Source organism: Tachyglossus aculeatus, chromosome 1, assembly GCF_015852505.1.
Source record: "Tachyglossus aculeatus isolate mTacAcu1 chromosome 1, mTacAcu1.pri, whole genome shotgun sequence".
In the NCBI taxonomy this organism is placed as follows: domain Eukaryota; kingdom Metazoa; phylum Chordata; class Mammalia; order Monotremata; family Tachyglossidae; genus Tachyglossus; species Tachyglossus aculeatus.
Window position 1 is genome coordinate 77,006,757 of NC_052066.1, and position 6,000 is coordinate 77,012,756.

Below are 6,000 nucleotides of genomic sequence, written 5' to 3' on the forward strand. Positions count from 1 at the left end.
AACTGAAAGCAACAGTGGAAGCCCTGCATTTCAGTGCAGAAGAGGAAGCAAAGCAGAAAGACTGCTTTATCCTCCTTCCTCACTAATGCCACACAGTCCCCTTCCCTCTCCCCTTCCCACCCAGTGGGGAGACAATGGCATCCCCAGCAGATGCTTGCAGTTGTTTGGGTTTTTTATTTGTTTTGTACTTGTTTTGTTTTGTTTGTATTTACTTGTACATTTCTATCCTACTTATTTTATTTTGTTGGTATGTTTGGTTCTGTTCTCTGTCTCCCCCTTTTAGACTGTGAGCCCACTGTTGGGTAGGGACTGTCTCTATGTGATGCCAATTTGTACTTCCCAAGCGCTTAGTACAGTGCTCTGCACATAGTAAGCGCTCAATAAATACGATTGATTGATTGATGATTGATTGATTTTGTTTTCAATGGTTGTTAAGCACTTACTATGTGACTGGCACTGAACTAAGCTCTGGGGTAGATACAAGCTGTAGAAGCAGCCTGGCCTAGTGGATAGAGCACTCGCCTGGGTCAGAAAGACCTGGGTTCTAATCCCATGTCTAATCTCTACATGTCTGCTGTGTAACCTTGGGTAAGTCACTTCACTTCTCTGTGTCTCAGTTACCTCATCTGTAAAATGGGGATTAAAATTGGGCACCCCATATGGGATAGGGATTGTGTCCAACCTGGTTAACTTGTATCTACCCCAGTGTTTAGAATAGTGCGGGGCACACAATAAGCCCATATTTAAGTACCATAATTATTATTAAGCTAATCAGGTTGGCCACATTCCATTTTCCACACTGGGTTTAAAGTCTTAATCTCCATTTTACAGATGCGTTAAATGAGGCACAGAGAAGTCAAATAATCTGCCCAAGGTCACACAGCAGGCAGGTGGTGAAGATGGGAGCAGAACCAAAGTCTTTTTAATTGTATTTATGAAGCATTTACTATATGCAAAGCACTGTTCTAAGCGCTGGGGAGGTTACAAGGTGAGCAGGTTGTCCCACTGGGGGCTCACAGTCTTAATCCCCATTTTACAGGTGACATAACTGAGGCACAGAGAAGTTAAGTGACTTGTCCAAAGTCACACAGCTGACAATTTGGCAGAGCTGGGGTTTGAACCCATGACCTCTGACTCCAAAGCCCATGCTCTTTCCATTGAGCCGTGCTGCTTCTCTATCCTTCTGACTCCTTCTAACTCCTAGGCTTATGCTCTATCCACTAGGCCATGCTGCTTCTCATCGCCCTTTCCCAACACACCAACTGCAGCGGAGGATGAGCCTCTTTCAGAAGGTACCAAAAGACCCCCAGTGCAACCAAGTCATCCACAAGAGGTCCCAGGAGAAATGAAAATTGGAATATTCTTGTCTGTAAGCTCCTTGTCGGCAGGGAACGCATCTATTAACTCACGCATCTATCAACTCTGTTGTACTGTACTCTCCCAAACACTTAGTACAGTACTCTGAACACAGTAAGCACTCAATAAGCTCTAGAGGCTCACGATTAAGTTGTGCTTATTGGGTGGGGGACACCCATCTGTCCTGTGAAAGAAGTGTCACTTAAACTGTGAACCCCATGTGAGATGGGGACTGTGTCCTTGTATCTACAACAGTGCTTACCCCTCTCAGAGTCACACCAGGAGAGTTTCAAGTACTCCACCAGTCTCGACTGCCAGAGGGAGAGTAAAGCAGAGGCCTATCCACTCCATTCCTACCTTGGGGATGTGTATACCAGCTCTGCTGTTTTGTACTCAACTAGGAGCTTAGTACAGTTCTTTGCACACAGCCAGAGCTCAATAAATATGATTGATTGATTGATCTTCTTCTCATCATCATCATCATCATCAGTCGTATTTATTGAGTGTTTACTGTGTGCAGAGCACTGTACTAAGCGCTTGGGAAGTACAAATTGGCAACATATAGAGACAGTCCCTACCCAACAGTGGGCTCACAGTCTAAAAGGGGGAGACAGAGAACAAAACCAAACATACTAACAAAATAAAATAAATAGAATAGATATGTACAAGTAAAATAAATAAATAAATAGAGTAACAAATATGTACAAACATATATACATATATACAGGTGCTGTGGGGAAGGGAAGGAGGTAAGATGGGGGGATGGAGAGGGTGACGAGGGGGAGAGGAAGGAAGGGGCTCAGCCTGGGAAGGCCTCCTGGAGGAGGTGAGCTCTCAGTAGGGCCTTGAAGGGAGGAAGAGAGCTAGCTTGGCGGATGGGCAGAGGGAGGGCATTCCAGGCCCGGGGGATGACGTGGGCCGGGGGTCGATTGCGGGACAGGCGAGAACGAGGCACAGTGAGGAGGGTAGCAGCAGAGGAGCGGAGGGTGCAGGCTGGGCTGTAGAAGGAGAGAAGGGAGGTGAGGTAGGAGGGGGCGAGGTGATGGACAGCCTTGAAGCCTAGGGTGAGGAGTTTCTGCCTGATGCACAGATTGATTGGTAGCCACTGGAGATTTTTGAGGAGGGGCGTAACATGCCCAGAGCGTGTCTGGACAAAGACAATCCGGACAGCAGCATGAAGTATGGATTGAAGTGGGGAGAGACACGAGGATGGGAGATCAGAGAGAAGGCTGATGCAGTAGTCCAGACAGGATAGGATGAGAGCTTGAATGAGAAGGGTAGCGGTGTGGATGGAGAGGAAAGGGCGGATCTTGGCAATGTTGTGGAGCTGAGACCGGCAGGTTTTGGTGACGGCTTGGATGTGAGGGGTGAACGAGAGAGTGGAGTTGAGGATGACACCAAGGTTGCGGGCTTGTGAGACGGGAAGGATGGTAGTGCCGTCAACAGAGATGGGGAAGTCAGGGAGAGGGCAGGGTTTGGGAGGGAAGACAAGGAGTTCTCATATTTATTGAGCGCTTACTGTTTGCAGAGCACTGTACTAAGTGCTTGGAAAGTACAAGTTGGCAACATCTAGAGATGGTCCCTACCCAACAACGGGCTCACAGTCTAGAAGAGTGAGACAGACAACAAAACAAAGTATGTTTTGTTCTGTTCTGCCTCCTAGGCCTGCCTGTTGTGCTCTTCCCATCTCATCTTTTCTTCCAAAGTTGTCAACACCCCTATGTCTATGCACCCCTTGACACCCGTTGAATAACAGTCCACAAATGAATACATACTTAAGACTGCTTATAACTCATCCCCAAGGCCATTTCAAGGAAAATATTCAGAAATCGTAATCATATTCTTTACATTCCAAAACATCTGCAAAGTAGATTAACTCAAGAGGCAGAAAATGGTTGCCAGTGGTTTTTTAACCAGGTTTTCAGTTAGCTTGCTGTGATGGCTGCTTTTTTTTGTATTTTAATTGTGAAGGGTCCCATGAAGAACAAGTTTGTATACTGAGCATTAGGCCACACCAATAAGGACATGCAGAGAGAATGTACTGTGAAACAAAATACGACGAAATGGAGTCCATTATATTTTTTATCATACTACTCCTGACTAAAACCCCGCTGGAATGTATAAAAACCAAAACAGCCCTCTGGCTGTCTGATCTATAAAATTTTTTAAAAAGGCATAAATTGCTGTGCCTCTCCAACCAAGCACTGCTTTGTGATGGCTGAAATAGCTATTAAGAACGTGTCAGGTCATGTTTCCTTTTAAATCATTATTCATTTCCATTGTACACCATTAAATTGTTTGGATAAAACTCCATTATCAATTCTCCCTGAACAATTCCTTTATAAAGTTGACTCAAAATTCCAATCAACTTTCAGGGCAGTCAAATTTTCGCAGGAACTACCAGAGTTCAGATTCACCAGTGATACTGACCTGGTCAAATATCTCACGACAGTTCATTAATTTACAGTGCTCTGTATATAGTAAGCGCTCAATAAATATGATTGATGATGATTAATTTAAGCAGTATAGAAGCTTTGACGTTCCTTGTTCATCCTTCCCTTTAGTCACAAGCCAACTACGTCAGCTGAGGCAGCCTTTGATCTGATTCCAACCAGTGTCTATAACAACCAAGGACTGACAGGATTATAGGGGAGGTAGTCCATGAATCCCCTTTCAGGGTCACACCTGTAGAGTCTCCAGTACTCTACCAGTCTTGATTATGGGAGGGAGAGTCAAGCAGAGGCCTACCCTTTTCATTCCTAGCTTGGAAAGCAGCTAGTGAATGAAAGACAATCTGCTACAAGTCAAAACTCACCCATGCTGGACAGCAGTGGCACGGGAGAGTCGAGGGAGGAGACTCAAGTTTGCTGCGTGCAAGGAGGCAATGGTAAACCAGTTCCATATTTTTACCAAGAAAACTCTGTGGAGACACAACCAGGATGATTGCAGATGGATAGTGGGGCGTTCTGGGAGAGGTGTGTCCGTGATGTTGCTATGGGTCAGAAATGAGCCCGTTGTTGGGTAGGGACCGTCTCTGTATGTTGCCAACTTGTACTTCCCAAGCACTTAGTCCAGTGCTCTGCATGCAGTAAGCGCTCAATAAATACAATTGAATGAATGACGGCATAAGACAAGACATGTCCATGAACACCCTGGGCAGGATCTCATCAGGACCTAAGAAGAGAGAAAGTCATGACCTCTGTCAATCAATCAATCAATCAATCATATTTATTGAGCACTTACTGTGTGCAGAGCACTGTACTAAGCGCTTGGGAAGTGCAGGTTGGCAACATATAGAGACAGTCCCTACCCAACAGTGGGCTCACAGTCTAGAAGGGGGAGACAGAGAACAAAACCAAACATACTAACAAAATAAAATAGAATAGATATGTACAAGTAAAATAAATAAATGGAGTAATAAATATGTACAAAACATATATACATATATACAGGTGCTGTGGAGAAGGGAAGGAGTTAAGGCCGGGGGGATGGAGAGAGGGCAGAGGGGGAGAGGAAGGAGGGGGCTCAGTCTGGGAAGGCCTCCTGGAGGAGGTGAGCTCTCAGTAGGGCCTTGAAGGGAGGAAGAGAGCTAGCTTGACGGATGGGCAGAGGGAGGGCATTCCAGGCCCGGGGGATGACGTGGGCCGGGGGTCGATGGCGGGACAGGCGAGAACGAGGCACAGTGAGGAGATTAGCGGCAGAGGAGCGGAGGGTGAGGGCTGGGCTGGAGAAGGAGAGAAGGGAGGTGAGGTAGGAGGGGGCGAGGTGATGGACAGCCTTGAAGCAGAGGGTGAGGAGTTTCTGCCTGTCAGAATTTTCTTCCCTGCCTTCAGTTCTTCCCCTTTCCCAACCATCCTAAATCTTTCATTCTTATCTCTTTCTCCCACTCTCTAACCATGAACAACTCCCACGCTCGAAATAGCAAAACCCAGTAGATAACAATACCCTGTATTTTTTGTTATGTGCTGTTGATAACTCCACTCTAGAAAGGATTTTAAAACAATGCATGACCTCAGAGAACTATGGGTGCCCGGAAGGATGCCACCCTGGCTGAAAGGAAGGAAACATCTCTCTTCCTAGCAACAGCAGCATGTGGTTACAGCTATTGCAGGGCCACCAGAATGCCAAGATTCACCATCCAGGATATACACACCACCTACCTCGTGTGTCATCCGGGGGTGGGGGCATCCCATCCTGTCTGCCCAGAGTTATAATAGAAATAATTGTGGTATTTGTTAAATGCTTACTATGGGTTAGGCACTGTTTTAACTGCTGGGGTGGATACGAGCAAATTTGGTTGGACACAGTCCCTGTCCTATGTGGGGCTCACAGTCTCAATCCCCATTTTACAGATGAAGGAACCGAGGCATAGAGAAGTGAAGTGGCTTACCCAAGATCAGACAACAGACAAGTGGTGGAGCTGGGGTTAGAATCCATGACTTTCTGAATCCCAGGCCCATGATGTATTCATTATGCCGTGCTACTTCTTGATGTGGCAGCAGAGTTGTCTTCTCAAATTTTAGAACATTTAGGAGGGTTTGGCTATGAAAGTTTGTGATTGATGTATTCTGAACAGCCCTTACTAAACAGAAAGGAGCTTGAAAATAGCTCCTTTAACTTCAATAATGAAAGTAAGAATAAGAA

The 6,000-nt window shown here is 45.9% G+C and overlaps 1 non-coding gene across 1 annotated transcript; it reads left to right on the forward strand.

Annotated features, from left to right (window-relative positions):
• The first annotated feature begins 4,023 nt into the window (after nucleotides 1-4,023).
• Nucleotides 4,024-4,161, forward strand: LOC119937267. Its single transcript, XR_005453963.1, has one exon. It is a non-coding gene; the product is annotated as a small nucleolar RNA SNORA7 (small nucleolar RNA).
• Nucleotides 4,162-6,000: the final 1,839 nt, after the last annotated feature.